We start from the raw sequence: 18,231 nt of genomic DNA, 5'->3' as shown, positions 1-18,231 counted from the left end.
GCTAAAAAAAAAATAGGTCCCCAAGGTTCCTAAGATCCCTAGTGACATATTTTGTCTTGAAATTCATCACAAGGGGTCATAGGCTATCCTATGATCCCTTTTGACTATTTTGATAAAAATAAATAGGTCCCTTGGTGTCCTAGGACCCTTAGGACATATGTTCTCATGAAATGTGTCGAAAGGGGTCATACATAGTCCTATGACAACTTTCGATACATTTGAACAAATGAAATAGGTCCGTAGGAGTCCTATGACCCCTAGGGACAAATGTTGTCATGAAATACATTGAAAGGGGTAATAAGTTGTCCTATGACTGCTTTCAACCTATTCAATTAAATGAAATTGGTATCTAGGGGTCCTAGGACCCCTGGGGATATATGTTGTCATGAAATGCATCAAAAAAATTCAGAAGTTGTCCTATGACCCCTTTCGATCCATTTGAACAAATAAAATGGGTCCCTAGGGAACCTAGGACCCCTAAGGATATATGTTATAATTAAATGCATCGAAAGGGGTGATAGGTTGTCCTATGACACCTTTTGATCCATTTGAACAAAAAAAACAATTCCCTTGGGGTCCTAGGACCCCTAAGGACTTATGTTGTCATTAAATGCATCAAAATGGGTCATAGGTTGTACTATGACCCCTTTCTATTAGAAATGCTTTAGAATAACTAAGAGGGGGGGTGAATCAATTATTCAAGATCCAAGTGACCAAATAAAACCTTTTCACTAATCATAGTGAGCCCATTTAACTAATCATGCATCCAAGCTAAACATTCTACTTAGCAAGTTACTAAAAATCAACATGCAAGAATAAAACATGAAAGATCAACACATAACACAGTGATTTATGTGGAAACCCTATTTGGGAAAAACCACCAGTAACATGTTACTCAATTCTCACTCTTCTAAAGTGATGCCCTATGGAAGGCTTGCCCTGTTAAAGGCAACAACACATTGTTAAATGTGACCTAGTTAAATGATTTCAACCACCCTGTTAGAAGTGGGCCTAGTTAAAGGACTTTAGAACATTCACTTGGAATGCCACCTTGTTAAAGGATTTACAAATGGCTGTTAAACCAACCTAAGTCCATAGGATTTTACCTTAAATGATACAATTGTTAGAGAGTAACAACAAGGGCTTTCAATATGATACAACTCAAAACATAACTTGCATATTTTAGATCTCAATTCAGCTCACAAATTTGTCTAGCTTTTAGTCTCTATAGCTCTGACAGCTTGTTCTCCTTTCAAGCTTTGTGTCATTGAGTCTCCATGTTCGATGTACTAGTGCATTCACCTCTATAGTCACCTATTGAAGTAGAGTCTCTATACTCTTTTCCTCCATTTCAATGCCTCCACCTTGACATCCAACCAACCACTCAACTCAAAAACTCTTGCTTCTTGACCTATAACTCCTTAAATAGAAGTCTAGAATACTTTCCCCTCTTTAATATTCTTGCTTTTAGCTTTAGCTTGAATGGATTAGGTAAGATTCAATGAATCTACCCTTAATCTCATTTCTTCTAGAAACATCATCTAGAATCCTCCTGAATTTGCCCAAAAAGGTAATTATGTGCTATCAAGTCATCATCCTTATCCTCCATATAGTTCACAAAATTCAAGGTAGCACACTTGTCAACTTAGATCTGGCAAATCTTTGAACTTTCAAATAATGTAGCAGCTCAACACTATTGAAATTCTAATGCTTGACACATACTATGTTACTTGGCACCTACTTTGTTTTATTGATGTTCGACACCTATTGTGGATTCACTCGGCATCAACTAACTTTTTACTAATGCTTGGCATTTGAACTTGATCAACTTCTTCTATTTCACTCAGCACACACTAGATTTTGCATTTGCTTGGCTCTTACTGATAATTTGCTTGGCATGAACTAGCTTGCTTGCCACCCACTGATGAACTTAGTCAAGCTTTGCAAAAAACTTTGTTACAACTTATTCTTCTAAGTGTAGCCAACCCTTGTGTCTTCAAGTATATTATCAGTACATCACTTTGCCATTGTTTTAATTGATCTTTGGTCTTCATTACAAAACCATAACTCTACCTTTCTGTCAGGCTTTTGTTACATCTTATTGATTAAATCCTCTTCATCAATCAACTAAGTGATAGTAATTGAATCTTATAAGAAATTGTCATTCTAGTAAATAGCCGGTTTGACATTAGTTACAAAACAATGATTGAAAACATTCTTTATCAACAATCTCCCTTCTTCTCAACAATCTCCATATTTGATAGTGATCTTTTCAATCAGATTTCAACAATCCCCCTCTTTGGCTTTGATGGAAAACCAAACTAATCAACCAAGTTATCAAAAGTGCTAACTAGGATATAAGAGTAAGTCAAATGCCAAAAAGAAAGCTTTCTCCAAAACTATTCATTCTATTAGCAATTTTTAATTTCTTATGACTCCCTCTAAATTTTGTAAGTAACCTTATGACTCCCTCTGAATTTTGTAAGTAACTCCCTCTCTGATTTGTTATCCTGACTAATTATTTTGCTTCTACTTCACCCTCTTAATTGTTGTTTCCTTTCTCTTTCCTTCTTGCTATTTTTCTACTATTTCTCCCTCTACATGTCTGATCAATTTCTGTATGACTCCCTCTTTTCTATAGCTTACCACTTTGATCAGTTTTTCTCTACCTCTTAGCTATTATTTCTCCCTTTACACACTTGATTTTTTAGATTTGATCAATTTCTTCTATTTCTCCCTCTTTGACAACAATGTCAAAGACATATTATTTTACTATCTTGTCATGCAAGTGTAGCATTTGTAGGAACTCCAATTTCTCTCTCTGTCACCTTGCTTGTGACTTGTTTGGAATTTTAGTACTTTAATTACTTCAGGAAAGACCTGAAGTAAGTATCGTTTGCATCAATTTATGACATTTCAGCAATCAACTCATTTGATGTAGGTCAATATGACTACTACTTAGACAACCTTGGATAGAGGTATCACCCCTAACTTACCTCTAAGATATTGAAATGCATCTTTAGGTAATGGTTTTGTGAACATGTTAGCAATTTGTTCCTTTGAATTGACATATTCCATCCTCACTTGCTTCTCTTCCACCAATTCTCTTACATAGTGATACATAATTGCAAATTGCTTTGTTTTTGCATGCATCACAAAATTCTTTGATATGTTGATGGTACTTGTGTTATCACAATAGAGTATCATAGGTTTAGTCATCTCTTCCTTCATACCTTGCAACAGATGTTTGATCCATATAATATTAGTGCAGTTGATAGAAACAAAAACATACTCAACTTCTACTATGGACTATGAGGTACAACTTTTCTTTTTGCTAGTCCAAGTGACTAATCTTTTACCTCTAAAGAGTGTTCCTCCACTGGTACTTTTTCTATCATCAATATTACCTCCACAATCTACATCAGTGTATGCTTTCAACTCAAAATTTTCACTCCTCTTGTAGTATAAGCCAAATTCATCTATTCCTTTTAGGTACCTTATTATTCTTTTTACTACCATAAGATGGTTTTCTCTTGGATTTGTAAAACTCTTGCCACTATTCCAACAGATAATCCAATATTTGGTCTACTATGCACAACATACTACAACTTTCCAATCATTGATTTGTATATTGTTTGATTTGCTTCAGCTGACTCATCATTCTTGGATAACTTATGTCCTATTACCATTAGTGTACTGAATGGTTTTGAATCCTCTAAGCCAAATGTTTTGAGTGTCTCCTTGATATATTTTGATTGGATCACAAATATACTATGTTTTACTTGATGTACTTGTAATCCAACAAATAATATGATTTCTCCAAACATTGACATCTCAAACTCATTTTTCATCTAGTCAACAAAATCTTTGCATACGGCATCTTTTCCTCCAAATATTATATCATCAACAAAAAATTCAAATATCAAAATGTATTTACCTTTTTATGCCTTGATATATAGGTTGTTATTGTCATCTGTTCACTCAAATCCTAACAAATCCCTCTAGTGGTTCTATGTAGACTGCCTCTTCCAGCATAACATTCATAAAAGAAGACTTTAAATCCATTTGGTAGACTTTAAAACTTTTATTAGCAACATAGGAAAGTCATGTTCTTACTCCTTCCATCCTTGCAATAGGGGGAAATGTTTCCCCATAGTCTAGTCATTCTTCTTGTGCATAACCTTTGTAGACTAGTCTAGCCTTATTTCTTGTGATCTCACCATTTTCATCTAGCTTGTTCTAAAATAACCACTTGGTACCAATCAAATTCTTATCAGCTAGCCTTGAAACTAAATTCTAAGTTTTGTTCTTCTCTATCTACTTAATATCTTATTCCATAGCTTTATACCAATTATCATCTTGTAGTGCATCTTTCACTATTTTGGGTTCAATCTTTCTTAGCAAACATGATTCATTCCTTAGTCTATTTCTAGTCATTGGTCTGGCTTCCTTTTCACCAATAATTTTTTTAGTAGGATGATGCCTCTTCACATACTTGGATAGCCTTTGTTCTTTCCTTGTTTCCATGTTAGGTATTTCAGCTTTAGATTCACTATGCACATATCTTTCAAGTAATTCAGCATCACTTTCATGTGTACTAATTTTAGAATCAAAATGTGCATTATCTTCATTCTACAACTTAGTTTCTAAATGCAACTCTGCATTCACTAGTTGTGACTCAGCTAATACTGAAACTTGTTGTAGATTCCCAACTTGATTGGCAGCTTCATCTTCGTCATGCATTCCTTCATAGAAGTACACAAAGAATCTGTACTCTTGTGGTTTCTTGTTTTCATCAACTTGAGCTTCTATATGCTCATCAAAATTTACATATGCACTCTCCACAATTTTTTTAGTGTTAGTATTCAAATAATTATATGCTTTACTTTTACTGGAGTATCCAAGGAATATGCATTCATCATTGTTTGATCAAACTTACCATTTCTAGAATCTTTAAGAATGTAACATTTACAACCAAATACTTTGAAATGTTTTACATTAGGTGAGTGACCATACCATAATTCAAAAGGTGTTGTATTTGTTCCTTTCTTGAGTTGTACTTGATTCAAGGTGTAGACAGTTGTACTTATAGCTTCTCTCTAGTAATTTAGAGAAACATTCTTTTCAATCTTTAATATTCTTGCATAGTCTATCATTGATCTATTCCTTCTCTCTACAATGACATTCTATGGAGGAGTTCTAGGTCTTGATGTTTGTCATTTGATTCCTTTGTCATTGCAAAATGTTTCAAATTCTTTTTATGTGAATTCTCATCCTTTATTGAATCTCTGGCACTTTAGACTTATTCCTATTTCTTTCTCAACCCTAGCCAAATACCACTTAAACATTTGAGATGCATTATATTTTTTCTTTAAGAACATGATAGTCATCATCTTGGAGTAGTCATCCAAAAACAAGATTATATATATTTCTCCTTTGTAGCTTTACACATCTATTGGGCCACATAAATCTATATGGACTAACTCTAATACTTATTTGGAAGTGTGGGTTTTTCTTTTGAAACTTGATTTGGTCATCTTTCCTAGCTAATATTGTTTGCACATTGTGTTGTCAAGCTTCTTCAGTTTAGTAAAACCTTTGACTTTCTTCATTTTGCTATTGCTAATCAGGTTATCAAAGCTAACATGACACAAATTTTTATGGCATAACCACACATCTTCAAGTCTTGCAATAAGGTAGGTTACATCTTTCATATCTAGGTAAAATTGATTACTCCTAGTTTGTTCTTCTTTTCTTATCAGATTTCTATCAGTGTCATAGATTTTTGCAGATTTTTTTCCAAATTCTACATCACATCCTACATTGCCTAACTGTGACACACTCAACAGGTTGTAGTTCAATCCTTCAACATAGTATGCATTATCACATAAAATTTTCTCTATAAACTTAATAGAACCTTTTCCTTTTAATTAGACATGAAGCATCATTTCCAAATCTAACACTATTTCTATCATATTGAGTTAAGGTTGTAAACTTACATTTGTCTCCTATCATCTGATGTGAGCATCCACTATCTATGATCCACCTATCATTCTTGTTCATATAGGTTACTAGTGTTGTTGTCTCATCTTCATTTGACTCATCCTTCATGGCTACATAGACCACCTCATCATCATTTTCATCTTAATCTTCTTCTTCAACAATGTAGCCTTTTTTTGCATTTGTCTCTATAGTCTCTGCTACCATCCTCTCTCATGTTGTTGTTCTTATTGTCTCCTCTTAAATTCTTTTTCTATGTGTATCTTGCAGCAATATGCCCTACTTCATTGCAATTGAAACAAATGATACGGAGCTTACCTTTGAATTTACCTTTGCCTCTATGAAATCTTCTTGCCAGTAATGCTTCTAATTGTTCCACATCTTCTTCATCTATGCTACTATCACTAGATTCTTATTTTATCTTTCTTTTCTTCTTCTTTGGCTTCACCTCCTTAGTGTCTTTCAACGATAGCTTGGCCTTGAAAGAAGATTCAAGATTCTTAGGTTTATGGTTATCAAAGTTGGATAACACAAATGCAGTATGCCTTCCCACTATATCTTCAAGAGTTAGTTTGTTTCCTTGTACACATCTTAACTCTTGGAAGGCTGAAACTCTAATAGCATAGATGGGGAGCAAGGCTCTTAAGAATATTCCATTAATAGTTTCATCATCTAGATGACCACCAAAACTTCTTATTGCACTTACTAATACCTTCTTTTTCTTCATCTTTTTTTGTAATAGGGATAGTTGGATCAACATGTTCCACTTCAATTAAGGTTTGTGCATGATCACTTATTGATCCAAGCTACAATTTCATTAAACTTTGTCATACAATGAAGTTATCTCTATTGAGCTTGGGAACTTCTCTCTTGGAGATCTTGATCTTCCTACTTCTTGTACCTTGAAACTAAATTAGTTATTGGCTCTAATACCAATTAGTAGAAATTCTTTAGAATAACTAAGAGGGCAGGTGAATCAGCTATTCAACATCCAAATGTCATGATAAAACTTTTTCACTAATTATAATGAGCCCATTTAACTAATCATGTATCCAAGCTAAACATTCTCCTTAGCAAGTTACTGAAAATCAACATGGATGAATAAAACATGAAAGATCAACACATAACGGAGTGATTTACTTGGAAACCCAATTTGGGAAAAACCACCAGTAACTTGCTACTCAATGCTCATTCTTCTAAAGTGATGCTTTATGAAAGGCATGCCCTATTAAAGGCTACAACACACTATTAAATGTGACCTAGTTAAAGGATTTAAAACACCCTATTAGAAGTGGACTTGGTTAAAGGACTTTAGAACATTCACTTGGAATTCCACCTTATTAAAGGATTCACAAATGGTTGTTAAACCAACCTAAGTCCATAGGATTTTTCCCTAACTAATATAATTGTTAGAGAGTAACACAAGGGCTTTCAATCTAATACAACTACCAACATAACTTGCAAATTTTAGATCTTGATTTAGCTCACAAATTTTTGTAGCTTTTAGACTCTGTAGCTCTGATCTCTTTCCCTCCTTTCAATCTTCATCTCCTTCAGTTTCCATGCTTGGTGTACTAGTGTAATCATCTCTATGGTCACCTATTGAAGTAGAGTCTCTGTACTCTATTCCTCCCTCTTGATGCCTTTACCTTGACATCCAACCAACCACTCAACTTGGAAAATCTTTCTTCTTTACATGTAACTCCTTAAATAAAAGTCTGGAATACTTTACTGACTTTAATCTTCCCACTTTTAACTTTAGTTTGAATGGATTAGATAAAATTTTATGAATCTACCCTTAATATTTTGTCTTCTAGAAACATCATGTAGAATACTCCTAAATTCACCCAAAAATGATTTACCTAAAATTCTATGCCACTAGCTAATCATCCTTATCCTCCATCTGGTTCATAAAATTGAAGGTAACACAGTTGTCAACTCAAATCTAACAAATCTTTAACTTTTCAAATAATGCAGCAACTTGGCACTATTGAAATTTGGATGCTTAGCACATACTATGTTAATCAGCAGCTATTGTGTTTTACTGATGCTCGACACCTCCTATGGATTCAATCGACATCAACTAAGTTTTTATTGATGCTCATCTCCTATTACTTTCTTGGCACCTAAACTTGTTCAGCTTCTTCTATTTCACTTGAGACACACTAGATTTTTCATTTTCTCAACTCTAATCGATAATCTGCTCGGCATGAACTAGCTTGCTCAGCACCCACTGATGAACTGAGTCAAGCTTTGTAGATAGCTTTGCTACAACTTATTCTTGTAAGTGTAGGAAACCTCTATATCTTCAAGTATATTATCAATACATCATTTTACCATTTTCTTAGTTGGTTATTGTACTTTATTACAAAACCATAACTCATCCCTGCCCTTAGGTGCTTTTGTAACATCTTATTGATTAAATCCTCTTCATCAATGAACTAAGAAATAGTACTTTGATCTTATAAGCAATTTTTATTCTAGAAAATAGAAGGTTTGACATCAGTAACAAAAAAATGTTTGAAAACATTATTTATCAATAACCTACCTTCTTCTCAACAATCTCCCTCTTTGATAGTGATCTTTTGAATTATATTTCAACACTTTCAACCCATTCGATCAAAGGAAATGGTCCCCTAGGGGTCCTAGGGACATATGTTTTCATTAAATGCTTTGAAAAGGATCATGGGTTTTCCTATGATCACTTTGGACCCATTTGATCAAAAAAAATAGGTCCCTAGGGGTCCTAGGTCCGCTAGGGACATATGTTGTCATGAAATTTATTGAAAACTGTCATAGGTTGTCCTATGACCCCTTTTAACCTATTTGATCAAACAATATAGGTCCCTAGGGTTCTTAAGACCGCTAGTGACATATGTTAAAATGAAATGCTTTGAAAGGGGTCATAGGTTATCCTATGACCTCTTTCAACCTATTTGATCAAATAAAATAGGTCCATAGGGGTCCTAGGACTACTAAGGACATATGTTGTCATCACGAAATGTATCAAAAGGTGCCATAGGTTGTCCTACGAACCCTTTTGACCAATTCGATCAAATGAAATAGGTCCCTAGGATTCCTAGGATAGCTAGGCACATATGTTCTTATGAAATGCATTGAAAGTGGTCATAGGTTGTTCGATGACCTCTTTTGATTGATTTGATCAAATAAAATAGGTCCCTACAAGTCCTAGGATCCCTATAAAAATATGTTATAGTGAAATCCACTGAAAGGGGTCATAGGTTGTCCTATGAATTGTTTCAACCCATTCGATCAAACAAAATAGGTTTCTAAGGGTCCTAGAACACCTAGGGACATTTTTTGTCATGAAATGCATTGAAAAGGGAAGTAGGTTTTCCTATGACCCCTTTTGACCTATTTGATAAAATAAAAATGGTCCCTAGGGATCATAGGACCCCTATAGACATATGTTGTCACTAAATGCACTAAAATGGGTCATAGGTTGTCCTACATCCCCTTTTCACCCATTTCATCAAATGAAATATATCTTGAGGGGTCCTAGGATCCCTAATGACATATTTTGTCTTGAAATGTGTCGAAAGGGGTTATAGGTTGTTGTATGACCCTTTCGACCAATTTGATCAAATGAAATAAAACCCTTGGTGTCATAGGACCTCTAGGACATATGTTCTCATCAAATGCATTGAAAGGTGTCATAAGTTGTCTTATGAGCCCTTTCAATAGATTCAGACAAGCAAAATAGGTCCCTAGATTCCTATGACACCTAGGGCATATGTTGTTGAAAAATGCATGAAAAGGTTTAATAGGTTGACCTATAACCCCTTTAAACCCATTTGATCAAATGAAATAGGTCCATAGGGGTCTTAGGACCCCAAGGGACATATGTTGTCATGAAATATGTCAAAATTTGTCATAGGTTCACCTGTGACCCCTTTCAACCTATCCGATCAAATGAAATAGGTCTTGTGGTATCCTAGGACCCCTAGTGACATATGTTGTCATGAAATGCATCAAAAAGGGTCATATGTTGTCCTATAACACCTTTTGGCCCATTCCACAAAACGAAATAGGTCCCTAGGGGTCCTAGGACTACTACGAACAAATGTTTTCATGAAATGTGTAGAAAGGACCTATGACCCCTTTTGACTTATTCGACAAAAAAAAAAAGGTCCCCAGGGATAGCTAGGGACATATGTTGTCACGAAATGCATTGAAAGGGGTCATAAGATTTTCTATGACCCCTTTAGTCTCATTCAATCAAATGATATAGGTCCCTAAGAGTCTTAGGATGGCTAGGCACATATTTTATCATGAAATGCTTCGAAAGGGGTCATACATTTTCCTATGACCCCTTTTGACTAATTCGATCAAATGAAATAGGTCCCTATAGGTCCTAGGACCCCTAGGGACATATGTTATCATGAAATGTGTTGAAAGGGGTCATAGGTTGTCCTATGACTCCTTTCAACCATTTTTTTTTTTTAAAAAGTTTTTAGGGGCCCTAAGACCCACAAGGACATACATTGTTATTAAATGTGTTGAAGGGTGGCAGAGGTTGTCCTATGACCCCTTTTGGCTCATTTGATAAAATAAAAGAGCTCCCTAGGTGATGCAATAGGTAAGGGTGATGGACAAGATTTCAGTAAATGAATGATTCAACTTCAAAGTTTCTACACTTCAACTACGCTTCAAGAGATTCAATTCATGAATACATCCTTCCCAAAGGAAAAAAATGGTAAAATATATCTATTAACACTGGACTACAAATTATTCAAATGGATATTAGGTTTACAATAGCACCAACTACTCCAATCTTGAGCAATCTTCCTAAAACTCTTACTCTTTACTTAGGACAACCATAAGTACTTGTCATCCCAATCAAATTATCAAGAAACAACCTTTTTAAGACCCAATCATATCAACCTACAATGTTTCATATCCTTTTCATTCATTAATTCAATCTCAGAAAATAAATAAGCCAAAATACACCACCTTGTTGTCCTCTAGATAGACCTGTGGATAGTTGCAATAACTTTGAAACCAAACCAAATTTCTTCAATCCCTCTATTTATTTTTGGTGTAATTAGATAATCTTTATTTTGTTCAAAGCACATTAAAATCCAATAATTCAATTCAAAGATATTTCCCCAACATCAAACAACATTTTTTGCAACCTTTATTTTTGAACTTTTACACTATCTCCAAATAATGATCAATCTTTCTTATTGTTTTTGCACATCTCTTGTTAAATATATATATATATATATATATATATATATATATATATATATATATATATATATATATAATACAATGTTAGATATCAACATCCCATGACTATTAGGCCTTTATATTCATGGAATGCACATCATTTTATTGAATCCCTACTGTACAGTAATTTAGAACCAAAAAGTGCAACAACAAACTCAAAATTAACATGATAGCAATTCAGTATAAACACAAACTCATTCAAAAATGATCTCCAACTTGTTGGAACAAGAATTTCAATGTATTATATGGTCCTTTCAATAAAATAAAATAAAGCCTTCAACAACAACGTAGAAACATATATTATTGCAGAGAATAAAGAATTTTTTATTGCTCTTTCTTTTTTCCTTATTATCCTCTGTACATCTCTAGGGATTTTACTACCATGACTTCCTCATACATTTTATAACTCCCTTATAACTTCCATAACCTATTTTATCAGTTAATGGATTAGTTTAAGGTTTCTAGATATTAAAACTCAAATTCCCTCCATTGTTAACTAACCATTGGATTTTGAAAATTCAAAATTCCAACTTACAATTTATTGAATTTGTTTAAACCAAAGACCACTAAACTCACTAATTTTCATCTGTTATTATTACTAACCTTTCCTACACCTTTACTAGACTCTAAACACTCCAGGTTAACCCAAGTACTCTATTGGTCCTCCATAAAAATATTTTTTTTTATCTATTTAGGACTTTTAACCATTTCTAAAATTTCTATAATCGAAAGCCATTATAAGCTTCAGTACTTTCCAATTGATTTGAAAACTTTATTTATGTCTTCCATCCCTTTGATTTTCTTTGAGGGTCTTTGTGGTCTTCATAATCTTCAAGTTTGGCTTGAGTATTTGAGGTGCTCCTACACCACTATGGGTCATAGGACCCCTATTGACATATGTTGTCATTAAATGCATTGAAATGGGTCATAGGTTTTTGGATGACCCCTTTCAAACCATTCGATCAAACGAAATATATTCGTAGGGGTCCCAGGACCCCTAGGGAAAATTGTTGTCATTAAATGTATCAAAAGGGGTAATAGGGTGTCTTATGACCATTTTCAACCCATTCATTTAAACAAAATAGGTCCCTAAGGGTCCTAGGATCCCTAACGACATATTTTGTCTTGAAATGCATCCAAAGGGGTCATAGGTTGTCTTATGACCTCTTCTGACCCATTCAATCAAACGAAATAGGTCCCTAGTGGTCCTATGACCCTTAGGGCATATTTTTTTGTGTAATGCATTGAAAGGGGTAATAGGTTGTCCTATAACACCTTTCAACCCATTTGATCAAATGAACTAGGTCCCTAGGAGTTATAGGGTCCCTAGGGACATATGTTGTCATTTAATGCATCAAAATTTCTCACAGGTTGTCCTATGACCCCTTTCGATTGATTTGATCAAACAAAATAGGTCCTTTGGTATTCTAGGACCCATATGGACATATGTTGTAATTAAATAGGTCAAAAAGGGTCATAGGATTTCCTATGACACCTTTCTACCCACTCGATCAAACAAAATAGGTCCCTAGGGGTCATACGACCCTTAGGCATTTATGTTGTCATGAAATGAGTTAAAAGTTGTCAAAGGTTGTCCTATGACCCCTTTCTAGCCATTCAATCAAATGATATGGGTTCGTAGGGGTCCTAGGACATTTAGGGACAAATTTTGTCATGAAATATGTTGAAAGGGGTCACAAAGTGTCTTATGACTCATTTCAACCCATTGGATCAAATGATATAGGTACCTAGGGTTCCTAAGATCCTTAGTGACATATTTTGTCTTGAAATCCATTGAAATGGTTCATAGGTTGTCCTATGATCCCTTTAGACCCATTTGATCAAATGAAATAGGTCTCTTGGTGTCTTAGGACCCTTAGGACATATGTTCCCATGAAATGTATTTTGACAGATTAGATTAAACAAAATTGGTCCCTAGGGGATATATGTTGTCATGAAATGTGTCAAAATTTGTCAAAGGTTGTCTTATGACCCCTTTTGACCCATTCAAACAAATGAAATGGGTCCACATGGGACTTAGGAATCCTAAGGACATATGTTGTCATGAAATGCATTGAAAGGGGTAATAGGTTGTCCTATGACCCCTTTCGATCCATTCGAACAAACAACATAGGTCACTAGGTGTCCTAGGACCCATAGGGACATATGTTGTCATTAAATGCATCAAAATGGGTCATAGGTTGTCATATGACCCCTTTCGATGCTTTTGATCAAATAAGAAAGGTTCTTAGGGGTCTTAGGATCTCTAGGCACATATGTTGTCATCAAATGCATCGAAAGGGGCCATAGATTGTCTTATTTCCCATTTCAACCCATTTGATCAAATGAAGTAGCTCCCAAGGGGTCATAGGATCCCTGAGAACATATTATGTCATGCAATTCATCGAAAGGGGTTATAGGACATCCTATAACCCCCTTTTAACCCTTTTGATCAAACAAAATAGGTCCCTAATGGTCCTAGGATCACTAGGAACATGTGTTGTCATAAAATTTGTCAAAAATGGCCATTGGTTGTCTTATGACCCCATTCAACCTATTCAATCAAATGAAATAAGTCCTTAGAGGTCCTAGGACCACTAGGGACATGTTGTCCTGAAATGCATCAAAAGGGAACATTGGTTGTTTGATGATGCCTTTTGACCTATTCAATGAAATGAAATATGTCCATAGAGGTCTTAGGACCCCTAGTAACATATGTTTTCATGAAATGTGTCAAAAGGGGTCACTATGAAACCTTTTGACTTGTTCAATCAAATGATATAGGTCCCTAGGGGTCTTAGGATGCTTGGGGACATATGTTGTCTTGAAATACATCAAAAAGGGTAATAGCTTGTCCTATGACCCCTTTTGATCCATTTGATCAAACGAAATAGGTCCCTTGGTTTCCTAGGACCCATAGGGACATCTTGTGATTTAATGCATCAAAATTTGTCAAAGGTTTTCCTATGACTCCTTTCGACCCATTCAATCAAACAAAATAGGTTTCTTGGTATCTTAGCACCGCTATGGACATATGTTGTAGTGAATTAGGTCAAAAAGGGTCATAGGTTGTCCTATGACACCTTTCGACCCATTTGAATAAATGAAATAGTTCCCTAGGGGTCCTAGTGATATATTTTGTCATGAAATGTGTCGAAAGTGGGGCACGAGATGTGGTCAGTTCTTGGGACAGGTCAGGCCTCACTCTTGGGGTTCGTTTGGTCGCGGGCATAGGAATGGAGAATAGGCATGTAATATTGGGAATAGGAATGGCTATTCCAATAACAGGTATTTTTTGGAATGGGCATAAGCTCATTTTAGAGGCAAAATGGGAATACATATTTCTATTCCCTATTCCTAGTGACTAACCAAATAGAAAATGGAAAACGTATTCCAACTTTTCTATTCCTATTCCAGCAACCAAACGGGCCCTTGTAGAATGGCTTGTGGTTGGTATGGGGAATAAATGTTGCCACATTGGTTGTCCTATGACCCCTTTTGATCCATTCAATCAAATGATATAGGTCTATACGGGTACTAGGACCCTTAGGGACAAATATTGTCATGAAATGCGGTGAAAGGGGTCAAAGATTGTCTTATGACCCCTTTCGGCTCATTTGATCAAACAAAATAGATCCCTAGGGTTTCTAAGATCCCTAGTGACATATTTTGTCTTGAAATTCATCAAATGGAGTCATAGGTTGTCCTATGACCCCTTTTGACCCATTTAATCAAACAAAATAGGTCTCTTGGTGTCTTAGGACCTATAGGGATTTATGTTGTCAATAAATGAATTGAAATGGGGCATAGGTTTTCCTATGACACCTTTCAACCAATTTGAGCCAATAAAATAGGTCCCTAGTGGTCCTAGGACCATTAGGCACATATGTTGTCTTATGACCCCTTTCAAGCTATTCAATCAAATGAAATAGGTCCTTAGGTGTCCTAGGACCACTAGGGACATATGTTGTCATGAAATGCATCAAAAGGGGTTATTAGTTTTTTGATGATTCCTTCTGACCCATGCGATGAAACAAAATATGTTTGTAGGGGTCCTAGCACCCCTAGCAACATATGTTGTCATGAAATGTGTCAAAAGGGATCACTATGACACCTTTTGACTTGTTTGATGAAATTTACTCCCTAGGGGTCCTAGAATCCCTAGGGATATATGTTGTCTTGAAATGCATTGAAAGGGGTCATAGGTTGTCCTGTGACCCCTTTCGATCCATTTGATCAAATGAAATAGGTCCCTAGGGTTCCTAGGACCCCTAGGGACATATGTTGTCATTTACTGCACCATAATTTGTCATAGGTTGTCCTATTACCCCTTTTGATAAAAAAAAATAGTCCCTTGGTATTCTAGGACACCTATGGACATATGTGTAATGAAATAGGTCAAAAAGGGCCATAGGTTGTCCTATGACACCTTTTGACCCATTCAATCAAACGAAATAGGTCCCTAGGCATCGTAGGACCCCTAGAAATAGATGTTGTCATGAAATGTGTTGAACATGGTCATAAGTTATCCAATGACCCCTTTCGAGCAATTTGACCAAACGATATAGGTCCGTAGCGGTGCCAGGGCAGTTAGTGACAAATGTTTTCATGAAATGTGGCAAAAGGTGTAAGAGTGGGTCTAATCACCTCTTTCGACCCATTGAATCAAATAAAATAGGTGCCTAGGGTTCCTAAGATCCATATTGACATATTTGGTCTTGAAATTTGTCAAACCTATGACCTCTTTTAACCCATTTGATCAAACGAAATAGGTTACTTGGTGCCCTAGGACCCTTAGGACATATGTTCTCCTAAAATGCATCGAAAGGGGTTATAGGTTGTCCTATGACCCCATTCGACCCATTTGATTAAACAAAATTGGTCCTTAGGGGTCCTAAGATCCCTAGGGATATATGTTGTCATGAAATGCATCAAAATTTGTCATAGGTTGTCCTATGACCCCTTTCCACCTATTCAAACAAATGAAATGGATCCATAGGGGCCCTTGGACCCCTAGGGACATATGTTGCCATTAAATACATTGAAAAGAGTCACAGGTTATCCTATGACCCCTTTCAATCCATTCAAACAAATGAAATAGTTCTATAGGGGTCCTAGGACCCCTAGCGACTTATGTTATCATTAAATGCATTGAAATGGAGCATAGGTTGTCCTATGACCCCTTTCAACCCATTCGATCAAATAAAATAGGGCCTTAGGGGTCCTAGGACTTCTAGGCACATATGTTGTCATCAAATGCATCGAAAGGGGTTATAGGCTGTCCTATTTCCCCTTCTGACAAATTAGATCAAATTAAATATGTCCCTAGTGGTCCTAAGAGCCCTAGGAACATATTATGACATGCAATGCATCGAAAGGGGCCATATGATATCCTATGAGCCCCTTTTGACCCATTCAATAAAACAAAATACATCCCTAGTGGTCCTAGGACCACTAAGAACATATGTTGTGATAAAATTTGTCAAAAGGGGTCATTTATTGTCTTGTGACACATTTCAACCTATTCAATCAAATGAAATAGGTCCCTAGGAGTCCTAGGACCACTAGGGACATATGTTGTCATGAAATGCATCAAAAGGGTTCATACACTGTCCTATGACACCTTTTGATCCATTCGATGAAACAAAATAAGTCCATAGAGATCCTAGGACCCCTAGCAAAATATGTTGTCATGAAATGTGTCAAAAAACATCATTATGACACCGTTTGAGCTATTTAACCAAATAAAATAGGTGCCTATGGGTCTTCATGAAATGTGTCAAAAAGGGTTATAGATTGTCCTATGAGTCCTTTCCACTCAATTGTTCAAAAGAAACAGGTCCCTTAGGGTCCTAGGACCGCTAGGGACATATGTTGTGATGAAATGCTATGAAAGGGGTCATAGTTTTTCCTATGACCCCTTTCGACTCATTCAATCAAATGAAATAGGTCCCTAGGGGTTTGAGGACTACTAGGGACATATGTTGTCATGAAATACATCAAAAGGGGTCATATGTTGTCTTGTGATGCCTTTTGACTGATTAAAAAAAATGAAATGGGTCCCTTGGGAAGCTAGGACCCCTAAGGACATATGTTGTCATTAACTGCATCAAAAGGGGTCATGGGTTTTCCTATGACCTCTTTTGATCTATTTGAATAAACAAAATAGGTCCCTAGGGGTCATAGGATCCCTAGGGACTTATGTTGTCATTAAATGCAATGAAATGGGTTATAGGGTTTTCTATGACCCCTTTCAACCCAATCAATCAAATCAAATAGGTCCCTAGGGGTCCTAGGACTACTAGGGACATATGTTATCATTAAATCTGTCGAAAGGGGTCATAGGTTGTCCTATGACCTCTTTTGACCAATTCGATTAAAAGAAATAGAAACTTTGGTATCGTAGGACCCTTAGGACATATGTTCTCATGAAATACATTGAAAGGGGTCATAGGTTGTCCTATGAGCCTTTTTGACACATTTGAAAAAACTAAATAGGTCCATATGTTGTCGACAAATATGTCGAAATGTGTCACAAGTTGTCTTGTGACCCCTTTCGACCAATTTGATCAAGTGAAATACATCCCCTAGTATCTTAGCCCTAGGAACATATGTTGTCATGAAATGCATCAAAAATAGTCATAGGTTGCTTTTAACACATTTGATCAAACAAAATAGGTCACTAGTGGTCCTAGGACCCCCAAGAACATATGTTGTCATAAAATTCATTGAAAGTGGTCATAGGTTGTACTATAACCCCTTTTGACCAATTTGGTCAAACGAAATAGGTCTGTAGGGGTCCTAGGGCCCTTAGGGACAAATGTTGTCATGAAATGTATTGGAAGGGGTCAAAGAGTGTCTTATGATCAGTTTGGTCACATTGGATCAAATGAAATAGGTCCCTTGGTGTCCTAGTACCATTAGGACATATGTTCTCATGAAATGCATTGAAAGGGGTCATAGGTTGTCTTATGATCA

This window comes from Cupressus sempervirens, chromosome 8 (genome assembly GCF_028749045.1).
Source record: "Cupressus sempervirens isolate cs-2001-9-10 chromosome 8, ASM2874904v1, whole genome shotgun sequence".
Lineage (NCBI taxonomy): Eukaryota > Viridiplantae > Streptophyta > Pinopsida > Cupressales > Cupressaceae > Cupressus > Cupressus sempervirens.
The sequence above is the reverse complement of the archived record's forward strand: the minus strand, read 5'-3'. Positions refer to the sequence as shown.